Below are 16,730 nucleotides of genomic sequence, written 5' to 3'. Positions count from 1 at the left end.
GCAGAGCTGGGCAGAAAGGTGGCAAATGGAGTTCAATGTAGGTAAGTGTGAGGTGATTCACTTTGGTAAGAGTAACAAAAAGATGGGGTACTGGACGAATGGTCAGATACTTGGTAGTGTGGATGAGCAGAGGGATCTTGGTGTCCATGTACATAGATCTCTGAAAGTTGCCACCCAGGTAAATAGTGCGGTGAAGAAGGCATATGGCGTACTGGCTTTTATTGGTAGAGGAATTGAGTTCCGGAGTCCTGAGGTCATGTTGCAGTTGTATAAGACTCTGGTGCAGCTGCATCTGGAGTATTGTGTGCAGTTTTGGTTCCCTTACTATAGGAAGGATGTGGAGGCACTGGAATGGGTGCAGAGGAGGTTTACCAGGATGTTGCCTGGTATGGTAGGAAGATCGTATGAGGAAAGGCTGAGGCACTTGGGGCTGTTTTCATTGGAGAAAAGAAGGTTTAGGGGTGACTTGATAGAGGTGTACAAGATGATTAGGGGTTTAGATAGGGTTGACCATGAGAACCTTTTTCCACGTATGGAGTCAGCTATTACGAGGGGGCATAGCTTTAAATTAAGGGGTGGTAGGTACAGGACAGATGTTAGGGGTAGATTCTTTACTCAGCGAGTCGTGAGTTCATGGAATGCCCTGCCAGTAGCAGTGGTGGACTCTCCCTCTTTATGGGCATTTAAACGGGCTTTGGATAGGCATATGGAGGATAGTGGATTTTGGATCAGTGGTGCTGGAAGAGCACAGCAATTCAGGCAGCATCCAATGAGCAGCCCTTTATTCCTGATGAAGGGCTTTTAACCGAAACGTTGGATGCTGCCTGAATTGCCGTGCTCTTCCAGCACCACTGATCCAGAATCTGGTTTCCAGCATCTGCAGTTATTGTTTTTACCATATTTAGATTAGATTAGATTAGATTACTTACAGTATGGAAACAGGCCCTTCGGCCCAACAAGTCCACACCGCCCCGCCGAAGCGTAACCCACCCATACCCCTACATTTACCCCTTACCTAACACTATGGACAATTTAGCATGGCCAATTCAACTGACCTGCACATCTTTGGAGTGTGGGAGGAAACCGGAGCACCCGGAGGAAACCCACGCACACACGGGGAGAACGTGCAAACTCCACACAGTCAGTCGCCTCAGGCGGGAATTGAACCCGGGTCTCTGGCGCTGTGAGGCAGCAGTGCTAACCACTGTGCCACCGTGCCGCCCACGAGGATATGGAGGATAGTGGGCTAATGTAGGTTAGGTGCGCTTGGATAGGCGCAACATCGAGGGCCAAAGGGCCTGTACTGCGCTGTATTTTTCTATGTTTCTATGTTATTTATATGAATAACCTTGATGAGGGCATAAAAGGATGGGTTAGAAAAATTTGCAGATGACATGAAGGCAAGTAGAGTTGTGAATAGTGAATAGTGATGAAGGGTGTTGTGGGTTACAGATAGATAAGTTTACATAGATGATCTGCAAAGCTGGACTGTGAAGTATTAAATGGAGTTTAATGTAGAAACGTGTGAGGTGATTCACTTTGGAAGGAGTAAAAAGAATGCATAGTACAGGGTGAATGGCAAGATGCTTAGTCATGTAGGTGAGCAGAGAGTCCTCGGTCTCAAGGTATATGTAACATTGAAAGTTGCCACCCAGATTGATAGGGTTGTTCAGTTTTGTTCAGTTTGTTCGCTTTTATTGGTAGAAGGATTGATTTACAGAACTATGGGATCATGCTGCAGCTGAACAAAACTCTGCTGCGGCCACATTTGGAATGTTGTCTACAGTTCTGTTCACTGCATTATAAGAAGGACATGGAAGTTTTGGAAAGGGTTAAGAGGAGATTGACTAGGATGTTGCCTGGTATGGAGGGGATGTCTTACAAGGAAAGGCTGACAGACCTGAAGCTGCTTTTGTTAGAGAGGAAAGGTTGACAGGTGACTTAATTGAGACATGTAAAATAATCAGAGGGTGAGTTAGGTTGGACAGAGAGAGGACTTCTCCTCGGATGGTGATGGCTATCACAAGGGGACATAGGTTTAAATTGAGGGGTGACAGATATAAGACAGATGTCAGAGGTGGATTCATAACTCAGAGAGTGACAGGGGCATGGAACACACTGCCAGCAACAGTAGTAGCCTCATCAACTTTAAGGGCATTTAAATGGTTGTTGGATAGGTAAATGGAGAAGAATGGAATTGTGTAGTTTAGATGGGCTTCAGATTGGTTCCACAGATTGTTGCAACATTGAGGGTTGAAGGGCCTGTATTGTGCTGTAATGTTCAATATTCTATGTTCTATCTGCATATATATGACACAATTAGGTAATCTGGCAATGGTTAATCTCTGAAATATGGCTGGCACAATTTTCATACAAAGTGGCATGACTACAAACAGATACAGTCCATTTGGTGCTATGAAAGCCAAAATTGCCCTTGCCCTTTCTGACAAAAGTACTTGCCAGTAACCTCTGAGTAAGACCAACAGAAATATGAGTTGCTTGTCACACCTTCTCCCCACAGTCTTCCAAAGGTAGAATAAGATAGTCATAAGTCTTGGTAAATGCATTGACCTTGCAATATTCCGTTCATATCTACTGGTACCATCTGGGTTTGCCACCATTACTGTGGGTGAGCTCAAGTCACTGTATCCCATGCTGATTATGTCACTTGGAGCAAGCATTCAATCTCCTTTTCAACCTGTGCCAACTTTAGAGGGTTAGGCCAACAAGGATGTTGCTTACTGGAACAGCATCTCCTATATCTACATCATGTATAATTGGAGAAACTGAGGACCGCAGATGCTGGAGATCAGAGTTGAGAGTGTGGTACTGGAAAAACACAGCAGGTCAGGCAGCATCTGAGGAGCAGGAGAATCGATGTTTCAGGCATAAGCCTTTCATCAGGAATGAGGCTTGTGGCTGGGAATGCTGAGAGATAAATGGGAGAGCGGTGGGGCTATGGGGGCAGATTAGCTGAGAATGTGATAGGTAGATCATGCATAATTAGGTTCGTACCTTCCAGCTTATTTTCACATATCTCCTCATTTGATAGTCATATCTCTTTCAGGTCATTTCAATTTTTCTTTGGAAAGTAATCAATCATTTATCCCAATTTTTGACAACTTCCTCATTGTCTAATCTAATTTGAGGAATGTCCAGTTAAAAAGCCACTGAACTTGGTTATTCACACTGTGTTGTATCCAATAACACATTCTCCTCTTGCTTTCTTTCCCTGTCAATGTACCTTTTGAGCATATTTGCATGACACACTCTGTGAGATTTCTTTCAGTTTGGTGTCCTCATCAAATAGTTCATCTCTTTCAATTTCCTTTCCACTTGATAAGATTGACTAAACCTTGCTTTTAAAGGTTCAGCTAAGATGAAAGGTCACATTAAAACCTTATTTCCATCAGCAAAATTGCATGTTTTTGAACTTTTTTGTCTGCTCTTTGTTTCATTGTATGCTGTGATAGTATTAAACGCTATCTCACCAACTCTCCCACTCTCTTTCATCATTGTCAAAAAATTGTCACATTGTCCAAATATGTGGTCTCTGAATTATAAATTAACAATTTCTCCTCAATCAATTTTAGTGTACCTCTCAATTTATGCCCAAAAACTAAGTCAAATCATCTGAATTTGGTTGATTTGTTGAAAGCATCTCTTATTGCAAAAAGTACAAATGGAATTCCTTTATCCCAATCATCTGGATAGTCTTGACTATAAGTCCTCAACATGGTCTCACTCAGCTTACCTTCAGCTCCATCCTTTCAAGTTGACTTCCCTGTCGAAGTGCCAATTTCTGAAGTCCAACTCCCTCTCTTTCTTCATTCCCTCTCTCTCCTTTTCTCTCTCTTCTCTTTCTCTTTCTCTTTCTCTTGCTCTTCCCTTGCTCTTTCTCTCACTTTTTCTCTCTCTTCTCTTTTTCCTTTTGTTCAATAACGTGATCCATTCTTTTTCTTATTGTTCTGCTGAAGTGATTTCTTCTTTTTACCTTTCCTCTGCTTTTAATCAGAATTCAAACTGTTACATTTTCAATTAAATTTTAACTATCCTAAAAGATTCATATGGCGTTTCCAGCAAATGTAAATGCTGAGTTATTGCTGTAATTATCTCTCCTTTCCTCGGGAAGGGAAGCAGCTCCAACCCCATTTTATCGAGGCAAAAGTGAGGACTGCAGATTCTAGAAATCAGAGTTTAGATCAGAGTGGTACTGGGAAAGCACAGCAGGTCAGGCAGCATCCGAGGAGCAGAAATATCGATGTTTCAGGCAAAAGCCCTTCATCAGGAAAAGGCTGATGAATGGCTTTTGCTAGAAACATCAATTTTCCTGCTCCTGGGATGCTGCCTAACCTACTGCGCTTTTTCGGCACCACTCTGATCTAAACTCCATCCGGTAAAGCTGAATTTCCAGGCTAAGTGCCAATTTCTGACGATCAAGCTCCCTCTCTTTCTTCTTTTCCTCTCTCTCCATTTCGACCTGTTCTCTTTCTCTTTCTCTCGCTTTTTCTTGCTCTTCCCTCGCTCTTTCTCTTTTTCTCTCTCATTTTTCTCTCCTCTTTTTCCTTTTATTCAATAATGTGATCCTTTCTTTTTCTTATTGTTCTGCTAAACTGATTTGTTCTTTTTATCTTTCCTCTGCTTTTTTTCAGAATTCAAACTGTTTCATTTTCAATTAAATTTTAACCATCCCTAAAGATTCTGATAGTATTTCCAGCAAATGTAAATGCTGAGCTATCGGTGTTATTATCTCTCCTTTTCTCATGAAGGAGACAGCTCCAATCCCAGTTTATCTGCTAATTCCAGCAGCTTGGCTTTACCCACATTTTGTAAAACTCCCAACCACACTTCTTCCACCCCCAGGAACCCCTTGGTGACCGAAAGAGCCATTGCTATTCCAAGCACTGTTTAAATCAACTGAATTCAATACCTGGAACAAAAGACACTAACACCTACCACTCACAGCCTTCTAATCCCAAATCAGAACAAAAGAATAAATCCTGCCAAGATCCCCCGATCTGCTATGGACCAGGCCAGACCCCCTCAAAACATTTGAAGAAAGTGGGTCAGACCCTAACGTTGCTCATTTTTTTAAGCAGGTGTGACATGGATATTCCAGTACTTTATTGGTCAAGCCCAAGTAGTTATAAACAAATCAGAATTTATTTACAAGATTACCAAATAGAAATGCAAAAGAGAGCAGAATATAGAATAACTTAACTGATCCGACAACGCAATAAATTATCCCAACATAATGATACTGTTCCAAATATTCGCAACAATCCCCATAAAGACCTCTTGGCATAAAAGATAAAATCAAACACAGGGTCTTACTGGAGAGAAGTCAGAGACAGTATCAGCATGGACCTGCTTCTTTAGGTCCAGCTGGTTTTACAACTGCCTGTCTGCTTTCAGTGAATAGCCGGACTGCCAAAACCAAACCAAACCAGAGCGAGCTGAGCTGGGAGAACTGGCCACTCTCTTTTCATTGTACCAGAGTTTGTGTTTTAAATCGTAAAGGCCTTTTGTCTGAGGCAGTATCTGTTAGCTGTAATCAAACTGGGCCTAAAACCCATCTAACCCAGACCTTTCGAAGTCTGTGTCCTTACGCTGTCTGTGAGAAAAAGATCCAAGGACATCAAAACCTTGTTGAAGAAGCAGCATCGTCACATGATCACTCTGAGAGCTGGCTCTGAGGGAGATGGAACAGTGTCAAGGATTCTGCAGATGTAAATAAAGGGTGGCTTGGTGATGTGATACCAACTTCTGTGGAGTTACTTCATCCATTATGGTCACTGGGTCAAAATCCTGGAATTCCCTCCCGACAGCACATGAAGTGCAGCAATTCAAGAAGGCAGTTCACCACCAGTAATAGCAACAATAATATTCACAGTAATAATGGTGATAATAGTGATACTCCTGGTGGTGGTGATGATGATGATGGTATTAACAGAACATTTAGAAATGTCTCTTATGATCCAACAGAGTCAGCATGGTGTCACAAAGGATAAATAATGCTGGACAAATTGATTGGGATGCTTTGATGAGATGAGAAACAGGATAGATAATGGGGATCCAGTCGATAATGCACTTGAACTTACAAAATGCTTTATAGAATCCCTTCAGTGTGGAAACAGACCCTTCAATGCAACATGTCCATGATGAACCTCCAAAGAGTAACCCACCCAGACCCATTCCCTTATCCGACTGACTAATATATCTTACCTATACAACCCTGAACACTCTAGACAATTTAACGTAGCCAATTCACCGAATATGCACATCTTTGGATTGTTGTAGGAAGCCAGAGCACCTGGAAGAAACCAACACAAACACGAGGAAAGTGTGTAAACTCCATGCACTCAGTGGCTCAAGGTTGGAATCGAATCTGGGTCCCTGGTGCTGTGAGGCAGCAGTGCAAACCACTGATCCACCGTGCTACCCCTCACCACTTTGATAAGGTACCACACATAAAGCTACTTAATACGAAGAGTTTAATGTTACAGGGAGTAAAGTCAGAGGATTTGCTGACTAAACAATGGCATAGAGTTGGGATAAATGTGGTATTTCCAGGGTGGCAATTCTCAAATTAAATGATTTATACTGAGGTTCCCTATTTCATAACAATTCAAAACCATCAACTTCCATCAGAAGAAAATGTTTTTTCTAATTCACACCCACCAGGACTCTGTGAATTCGAAAAACCAGACTTTCCGAACAATATGTGCCTCTTTGAACTGAAAAACAATCCAATTCGTTCAACCTGTAAACACCATAATGGTTTCAATGTTAACTTTATCTGCTCATAAAATCTCTCCCAAAGCAAACAAATTCCCATTCACACTCCAAGAACTGTTTCTGTCAGATTGATTTCTTCTTAAAACAAAACATCCCTCCTACCATATTGTCATTGTAATCTTTCAATCCTCTTATACACACAAAGACCACAATCTACATATCACTAGCTCAGAATCCAAACTCCATGCAAAATTATCTTAAAATTATACAGAAACCATACGGCTCACATCAGTGTTTTGACCCAACAGGGAGAGTGCAGTAGTATTCAAGCCCCAGTTAACCACAAGCCATACGAAATCTGTCACGAATCAACACTGCAGCCAATTTGTCTATTTTCTGTCCTCCAATCCAAAGTAAACAAAAAGCAGGTTAATTAATTATCTCAAACACGACATTTAATATCAGCAAGACAGATTTTTGAAACAAGCAGAAAACGTGATCAACAACTGCATTTCTATTTGAGATTAAACTATATCCCATTAATCACAAATATACATTTATTCGCAGACAGCGTAACCTGGTTCTGCATAAATAGTTCATGCTGTTTGTTGAAAAAAAAGCTTGAAAGAAAGACCATCCCAGTGCAACAAGAAGTCAGAATGTGCTGACATCTCATAATTTCTTCAGTTTCATGTGAATTGTGCGAAATCAGTACTTTATTTTTACTACAGAACTTTACAAAATGTTTCCTGAACATTTCATGACTTTTTTTTTCAATGAAATAGTATACTCCCAGCTTTGTCTGCTACTGCAAACCTGTTAGAATTGATCTTTTCAATAAAATTGACTCTACTGCTCTCATTTCTCCACCCAATCTGAATATCCTCACATCTCTCTGCATTACATCTGATCGGCTATTGGCTGCCCCCTCTCCCCTAATAGGAGAAGTAAAAGAGAAAGCCCATCCTGAGCCAGGATGGGGACTGAAAGCAGACGCTCAGCAACATTCAACACAAAGCTCCATCTAATTTTGTTGAGAACTCCCAGAATATTATGGTACTCTTCCCCAGTCAGGTGGCTCAGATGGCTGGAGTATAATGTAGGTAGAATAATATCAACATCTCAGCTTCAATCCTAGTGTCAGCTGTGGGAGCTCATGGAGAGTGAGTGTCTCTGCTTTCCCTGTGCCCGATGTGAAATGGTTCCCTTTAACCTGGATCAAACCAGTTGTCACTCCAACGGAGAGAGATGTCACTTTGTGCTTTATGGTTCATTCCCAATCCCTGGGAGATTCCCCTGCAGATGTGGCACCTCACAGAGCAATCTCCCTGATTCTGCACATCCAGATCAATGACACTGACACTCTTGTAAGTTGAATGGAATTAATATCACTCAATCTCCAGGTTAAAATTTCACATCTCCCACAAACTCCTCCATATTGTTACAAAAATATCCCCTTTCTCCCCACCCCCAACAACATTGAACCTGAGCTCAGCTTCCTCCCCACAGTGAATCCGTCGCGGAGATCACTCTCCATCACCTCCTCAATCTTCTTGATCACAAACTGATCTCCAATTCATTCATTGGCAAGAGGTTATAGATGGAGGTGATTGTCATGTAAAGACTACTTACTGTCTACAATGAGTTGGCTTCCACTTCCATAGATCCATTCCCAGACTGAGCAGTAATAGACCCCAGTGTCATTGGGCTGCACGTCAGTGATGTTCAGAATGAACCTGTTATTGGAGGAGTCTCTGAAAGGCTGGAATCGCTCAGTGAATTCTGGGCTCCATTGTGTGGATACATTTCCTGGATGTGTTAAAACCCACTCCATAATATGCTCTGGGGACAGCCGGTACCAGTGAACATCAGTGTGTGTCACTGTGGTGTTCCTCATGGTGCACTGCAACTGGGCAGTCTGACCCTTGGTGACACGATCCAGGCTCGGAGACTGGAGAAGGACTGGACCATTGGTACCTTTAAAGATAAAGATAACAAAGCGTTTATTCCCACAAGACCAGATTCTCTGTACTGTCATATTGAAAGGATCTGAAAGGATGTTAAGAGTTTTCAGTGAAATAGAGAGAACATGTTGTTATATTAATCCATGGAGCTGCATTTGTGACTGATTCATATCAAATAAAATCTGCCAACATAAGCAGAAATAATTAAATAAACAGAGTATGAAATAATATTTCTTAATTCTGTTGAAAATCTCATTGACATTTTGGACACGTCAATGTCTTCTGCAGCATGGTCAAAACCCACATTCACTTCCATCTGGAGGGGCAAGGGCAGCAGATACATGGGAACTCCACCCCCTGCAAGATCCCCTCCAAGTCACTCACCATTCTGACTTGAAAATATATCACTATTCATTCAGTGCCACTGGGTCAAAATGCTGGAATTCTCTCCCTCAGAGCATTGTGGCTGTATGTGCAGGACATGGACTGCAGTGGGTCAGGAATGCAGCTCACCCCCAGCAATAGCAACAAAACTAATGATAGTGATAATGGTGATGATATCGGCAGAACATTTACAAATGTATAACATCAATCAGCAGAGTCAGCATGGCATCACAAAGGATAAGTAATGACAGACCATTTTACTGGAACTCTTTGATGGGTTAAGAAGCAGGTTAAACAAAGGGGATCCAGTTGATGTAATGTGTTTGGATTTCCAAATCGCTTTTGATAAGCACCACACATGAGGCTACTTCACAAGATGAGAGTCCTTGGTTTTGGAGGTAGTATGGACAGAAGATTGGTGAAATAAACAATGACAGAGAGTTGGGATAAAGTAGTTCATTTCACAGTGCCCACATATAATTTGTAGAGTGCCACAGGGCTCAGTGGGCCACAATTATTGACAATTGATATTAATGACTAGATGAGGAAAGTAAATTGACTGCAGCAAAGTTTGTGGATGGCACAAAAATAAATGGGAAGGCAAGTGGTGAGAATCACTCAAAGAGTCTACGCAGAGCTATAGACAGGTTCAGTGAGTGGGTACAATGTTGGCAGATGAAATGTATTGTGGGTAATACATTGTCTTGTACTTCAATAGGAAGAATATGATTTCTTTTCTTCATTCAAGATGTGAACATTGCGACAAAGCCAGCATTTATTACCCATCCATAATTGCTCAGATTGCAGTTAAGAATCGGCTCCTTTGCTGTGAGTCTGGAGTCACATGTAGGTCAAACCAGTAAGGATGGCAGTAAATCATGTGGGTGTTCCCCATCAATCATTTCATGGTCATTATCAGATGTTTAATTCCACGTTTTTAAGGAATTAAAATTCCAACATTTTCCATGAAGGGATTTGAATATGGAGTCCCAGAACATGCTCTAGGTCTCTAGATTAATAATCTAATGATGATCCAACTTGGCTATTGCCTCCCATGAGGGGAAAGACTGCTTGGCAGCTCAGCACAGAGGGATTGGTAGGGTTGGAGAGTGTGTATGAATTACCGAGAGCTAGCGTCCAAGATCAGCAGGGAGTAAGGAGGGAAGATGGAATGTTGGCCTTTATTTTAAAGGGAATGGAGGATAAAACTAGGGAGACTTTGTTATAATGATACAAGGCACTAGTTAGACCAGAGCTGGAATTCTCCTAAACCCAGGCCTGTGCTCATCTGGGTTTAGGAGAATGTGAGAAGAACTTCGTGAGACAGATAAGATATTGAAGAGAAGATACAGAGAGTAGTTTCCCCTTGTGGGAGAGTCTCAGAATCAACGATATGTTCTCAGAATATCGGGTCGCACATTTTGAACAGAGATGAAAGGAATTTCTTCTCTCAGAAGTTTGTGAATCTGTGGAATTCTTTCCCACAGAGGGTTGTCATGGCTGAGTCATTAAGGATATTTAAGGCTGAGATGAACAAAGATTTAATTAGTAATAGAGTCAAGGGTCATGGGGAAAAGGCAGGAAAATGGGTTTGAGGATTATCAGATCAGCCATGATCCTATGGAATAATGGAGCAGGCTAGATGGGCCATATGACCGACTTCCATTCCTGTATTTTACTGTCTTATCTTATTACAATATCCATTCTCATGATCAGACAGACACTGCCCTCCTCAGAACCTGACCCTGAATCCTCACAATTGTTTCACTGCCATGTACACATCATCTCTCAGTTTTATTGACACTAGTAATCACCTGACTACTAACAACCCTGTGTACCCCTTTGTCCATTGGCTTCTCAGAGACCCAGGGTCCAGCTTCTCACACACACACACACACACATACACACACATACTTCATATACCAGCTCCGAGACACCTTGTCTAAACCAATCATAAACATAGTATCATAGAATCAGTAAGTCCTACAGCACAGAGACAGATCCTTCAGTCCAAATGGTTCCATGCCAACCAAAATGTCCATGCACACTGATACATTTCGATACCACTCACCCTCAATCTCCTACGTTCGAAAGGAAAAACTCCAAGCTTGTCGAACTTATCCCGATCACTCTGTCCCTTGAGTCCTGACAATATCCTTGTAAATTTCTTCTGCACTCTTTCTAGTTTAATAACATCCTTCCTGAAGAAAGGTGACCAAAACTGAACACAATACACCAAGTGCGGCCTCACCAACATCCTGTACAACTGCAACAGAACTTCCCAACTTTGACATTCACTGCCTTGACTGATGAAGGCAAGTGGGCCAAAAGCCTTCTTCATTGCCCTGTCCGACTGTGAGTCAGCTTTCAGAGAACTGTGGACCTGAACTCCAAGGTCCCTCTATTCCACTACACTTCGTAAGGTCCTACCATTCATCATGAATCTCCAAACATGATTTGACTTCCACAAATGCAAGACCTCACACTTACCAATATTAAACTCAATTTCCCATTTCTCAGCCCACTTGCCATCCGTCTCACAACGTGGAATATTGGCACATCCTTTTTCCCCAAATCAAGAAAGTGCTGGCAGCATGTTTCTCCCAAACAATCAACTTCATTAGCTTGATCCTCAACATTTCTCTTCCTCTCATTTATCCCTGGAACAAGACGCTTTCCATTGGTACCACCTCACACTGTATTCTCCCCTTCACTGCCCAACTTTCCATGATGTTATTCATATCTCAGTAAATCCCCTGGATCAATTGCATATTTCTCATCAATATCCTCTGACCATCCCCACAAATAATTCCCCATCACACACGTACGCCAACACCCACACTCTTTCATCCATGGTGGAATAAACGTAGACTCACTTCTGTGAAATGGCTTGGCTGGACGAAGGTCGCTGCTTTACCCACAAATATAAAATGTCCAAAGGAGGTTTAAAGGATGTACTGGGATGAAAGAAGATGCAAAACACTGAGCTGATTCAGGAATTGAGGGGGATGGCTTATGAGGAGAGACTGAGTAGACTGGGATTATATTCATTGAATTTAGAAGAAGGAGGGGGAATCTTATAGAAACATAAAATTATTAAGAAAATAGATAGGATAGAAGTAGAGAGGATATTTCCATTGGCGGGTGAAACTAGGACAAGAGGGCATAACCTCAAAATAAGGGGGAGAAAATTTAGGATTAAATCAAGGAAGAACCTCTTCATGCAGAGGGTTGGGAATCTGTGGAATTCCCAGCCTAGTGGGAAGTTCCTTATTGAATGTTTTGAAAGCTAGATAGATAGATCTTTGAACCGAAAATGAATTAATGGTTATGAATTGGGACTTATGGTAAGTGGTAGGCCTACTCATGCTCCCGGTTCTTATGTTCAAGAAACAGAACACTTCCAGGAACAGATTTCTGAAATCTATCCATCGTGTGTGGGAATGATGTGACTGAGCGATGGGTAAAGAAAATCCATCAGTAAGGGTTGATGTGACATCACAAACAAATTAAAGGCTTGCTGAAATTCTCCTGGAAGGCGAAGATAATTCAGAGGGAGGATTTGTGATGATGTCCCTCATTGTGGATCAGAAAGCAGACCTTGAATGGAATAAATTCAGTCAGCTCGTACTAAGGCAGGATTTGTATGGTAGATTAGTTAGTAAAGTGACATCACATGGGATCTGGGGGAGCTTGCAAATTAGACACAAACTTGGCTGGAAGGGAGGAGACAGAGAGTGGTGGTGGAGGGGTGCTTTTCAGACTGGAGGCCTATGTCCAGCATTGGTCCACATGGATCAGTGCCAGACCCATTGCATTTCATCATTTATATAAATGATTTGGTTGTGAATGTAGGAGGTATGGTTAGGAAGTTTGCAGATGACACCAAAATAAATGTTAGAGTGGACAGTTAAGAAGGTTATCTTAGAATCCAGTGGGGCCTTGATCAGATGAGCAAATGGGCCAAGAATTAGCAGATGGGGTTCAATTTAGACAAATGTGAGGTGTTACATATTGGTAAGGCAAACCAGAGCAGGACCTATACACTTAATGGTGGGGCTCTATGTGGTGATTGTAATGGGGTCAGCCAGGTAGACCTCAAGGAATATGTGTTCCTTGATTGGAGCTGTTAATCTGGTCCAATCAGGAAGCCCTGGCTGACAGGTATAAACAGGAGTGTCAGGGGTTCTGTTCACTCTGAGACCTGGCTCTGAGGGAGCTGGATCAGTGTCATGTACTAAACATGTGTAAATAAAGGGGAACTTGGTGAGAGAAAACTATCCAGAAGGCCAAGTAGTAAATGTGATGCCTTGAGCCCCCTCCTGCAATCAGATTAATCCATCGGTGATGCTGCTGCTGGAACATCCACTCTAATTGTAAACTTTCTGGACACCCTTCTGGTCACTGCTGACAAGACCTGGCTGTGGGCACAGAGGGATATGACCCTGGCTAAACTAAAACAGCTGGTGTTGTTGGGGAGGTCAAAGGGGAATCACAATCTGAACCGAACCAGTTTCTGGACCAGTTGAGCCGTGATTATCTTAGAGGATGGCAGATTACTGTAGGGAGCAGGAGTGATTTGACTGAGCAAAGGTTACCGCCAGATACTGGCTGATCTCCACCAGGGTCACTCAGGGGTGTCCAAAATGAAAATGTGGTGGAATGTAATGTCTGGTGGCCAGGATTGGATGCAGACACAGCCACATTGTTGAGCAGTGCCCAGAGTGCCAACAAGGACAATAATTACCGCTAGCAACTCCCTTGTATTCTTGGGAATGGTAAGGTGAATCCTGGACCTGGTTACACATTGACGATGTCAATCCTTTCATGGGCTCTGCATTTTCAATCAGTGTGAATACCCACTCAAAGTGATTGAACATGCATCGTGTTCATGTGTCAAGCATGGGGACAACGTGAGAAAAGTTTCACATGTCTTTTGCAATACAAGAACCCTCTGAGATGCTAGTCACTTATAACAAACCATGGGAGGGTGGGGTGGGGTGTATGCATGTGTGTGAGCTCTGAAGATGGAAGGGGGGGTGCTGTTTCTCATCGTTCAATAGCCTTGGGGACATGTTTCAGGAAAAATGAAATATTTGGAAATTAAAGTGATGGACTCTGACCCAAAATGGTATTCATAATGCATCCACAAATGGTCCAGCAAACTCAAATTATATGTGCTTGGTTCGAAAGCAGTTATTCAAACACCTGTACCTGAGGTATACCGAAAGTGGGCATAAGAAAACCACTTTTCATTCCCGTTGTCTGAAATCAAGAGGGAAGGCAAAATTCCTGACATTGAATTATTTGAAATTAAATGCCAAGTGAACTAATGCTACTCTTGCAAGCGTGTGTGGTTTGATCAACCTAATCTGGTGTAGGGGGACATAGTCTAAAGAATTTCTAACATGGGAACATTTGGATAATTCAAAACCACTGTGATAATTTGTGCTCAAGTTAAAGAGAATGTTTCCAAAAGAGCTTGAAAGCTTTGAGGGTGGCATGGTGGTTCAGTGGTTAGCACTACAACACCAGGGACCCAGGTTCTGTTCCAGCTTTGGGTGACTGTCTGTGTGGAGTTTGCACGTTCTCCCCTTGTCTGCGTGGGATTCCTCTAGACACTCCAGTTTTCTCCCACAATCCGAAGATGTGCAGGTCATGTGAATTGGCCCATAGTGTTAGGTATATTAGTCATGGGTAAATGTTGGGTAGGGGAATGGGTCTGGGTGCGTTAGTCTTCAGAGGGTCGGTGTGGACTTGTTGGACCAAAAGGCCTGTTTATGTACTGTAGGAAATCTAATCTCATCATAAATGCTTTGAAGCTTTCATAGAATACTGATGCAATGTACTCACTTAGAATCTCAGGACCATTGCATGGGTGAGAGGCATGGTTGACACTAGGTCAAGTTTTTTTTGTTCATTTGTGGGAGGTGACCATCACTGGCTGGCCAGCATTTATTGCCCATCCTTAGTTGCCCTTGAGAAGGTGGGGGTGAGCTGCCTTCTTGAACTGCTGCAGTCAACTGCTGTCGGTTGACCCACAATGCCATTATGGAGGGAATTCCAACATTTTGGCCCAAGCGACACTAAGAGAACAGTGATATATTTCGAAGTCAGAATGGTGAGTGTCTTGGAGGGAAAATTGTAGATGGTGATATTCCCATACTCTGCTGCCCTTGTCCTTCTGGATGGAAATGGTCCTGGATTAGGAAGATGCTGTGTGAGGATCTTTAATGAATTTCCGCAGTGCATCTTGTAGATAGTACACACTGCTGTTACTGAGTGTCGATATTGGAGGGAATAGATGGTTGTGGATGTAGTGCCAATCAAGTGGGTGCTGTATCCTGGATGGTGACAAGTTTCTTGAGTTTTGTTGGTATTGCATTCATTCAGGCAAGTGGGGAGTATTCCATCACACTCCTGACTTACATCTTGCAGTGATATACAGGCTTTGAGGAGTCAGGAGATGAGTTACTCGCCGCAGCACCCTAGCTTCTGACCTGCTCTTGTAGCCACTGTGTTTATATGGTGAGTCCAGTTGAGTTTCTGGTCAATGATCATTCCCAGGATGTTGAGAGTGGGGGATTCAATGATGGTAACACCATTGAATGTCAAGGAGGTGGTGGTTATATTGTCTCTTATTCGCGATGGTCATAGTCTGGCAATTGTGTGGCACATAGGTTATTTGCCACTTGTTAGCCCAAGTCTGGATCTTGAGGCATTTGAACATGGACAGTATCTGAGGAGTTGTGAATGGTGCTGAACATTGTGCAATCATCAGTGAACATACCCACTTCTGATCTTACGAGAGAGGGAGAGTCATTGATGAAGCAAACTGGTAGCAATGTGATGGAGGAGGATTTCCTGAAATGTATGAGGAATAGTTTCCTCAAACAATATGTCGAGGAACTAACTAGAGAGCAAGCCATTGTAGACTGGATGTTGTGTAATGCGATAAAATTGATTAGCAACATTGTGGTGTGAGATCCTTGAGGGAAGAGTGACCATAACATGACATAATTCTTTATTAAGGTAGAGAGTGACATAATTAAATCTGAAACTAGAGCCCTGAACTTAAAGAAAGTTAACTTTGATGGCATGAGACATACATTACCAAGGATAAGCTGGCCAAGGATACTTATTGGGCTGATGGTGGATAGGTAATGGCAGACAATAAAGATTACGTGGATGAATTTCAACAATTGTATACCCCTGCCAGGTATAAGATTAAAACAGAGAAGGTGATTCCAGGGCTAACACGGGGAATCATGAACTGTGTTAAGTCCAAAGGTGAGATATATAACTTCACCAGATAAAGCAGTAAACCTGAAGACTGGCAGAAATTTAAAATTCAGCAGAGGAGGACAAAGGTTTTAATTTGGAAAGGGAAAATAGAATATGAAGGTAAGCCTGCGGCAGACATAGTTTCTGACTGTAAAAGCTTCTATAGATATGTCAACAGCAAAAGACTGGTGAGAGAAATGTAGATCCCTTATAGTTAGAATCAGGTGAATTCAAAATGAGCAACAAAAAGATGGTGGACCAGTTAAACAAATATAAAAACAGAGGTTATTGGAAAAACTCAGCAGGTCTGGCAACATCTGAGCAGAGAATTGGGTCTGGTGATCATTTCTCAGAACAGTT

The 16,730-nt window shown here is 42.2% G+C and overlaps 1 long non-coding RNA gene across 1 annotated transcript in view; it reads right to left on the bottom strand.

The window, feature by feature from the left end:
* Positions 1 to 8,388: 8,388 nt before the first annotated feature.
* Positions 8,389 to 16,730, bottom strand: part of LOC122552558 (uncharacterized) — a 30,407-nt gene continuing 22,065 nt past the window's right edge. The window contains exon 3 of the long non-coding RNA XR_015758334.1: positions 8,389 to 8,715. This is a non-coding gene — a long non-coding RNA (uncharacterized LOC122552558). The remainder of the gene's footprint in view (positions 8,716 to 16,730) is intronic.

Source organism: Chiloscyllium plagiosum, unplaced genomic scaffold, assembly GCF_037043375.1.
Source record: "Chiloscyllium plagiosum isolate Xiang-an unplaced genomic scaffold, Cpla_swu_hap1 HiC_scaffold_10, whole genome shotgun sequence".
Lineage (NCBI taxonomy): Eukaryota > Metazoa > Chordata > Chondrichthyes > Orectolobiformes > Hemiscylliidae > Chiloscyllium > Chiloscyllium plagiosum.
The sequence above is the reverse complement of the archived record's forward strand: the minus strand, read 5'-3'. Positions and strand labels throughout refer to the sequence as shown.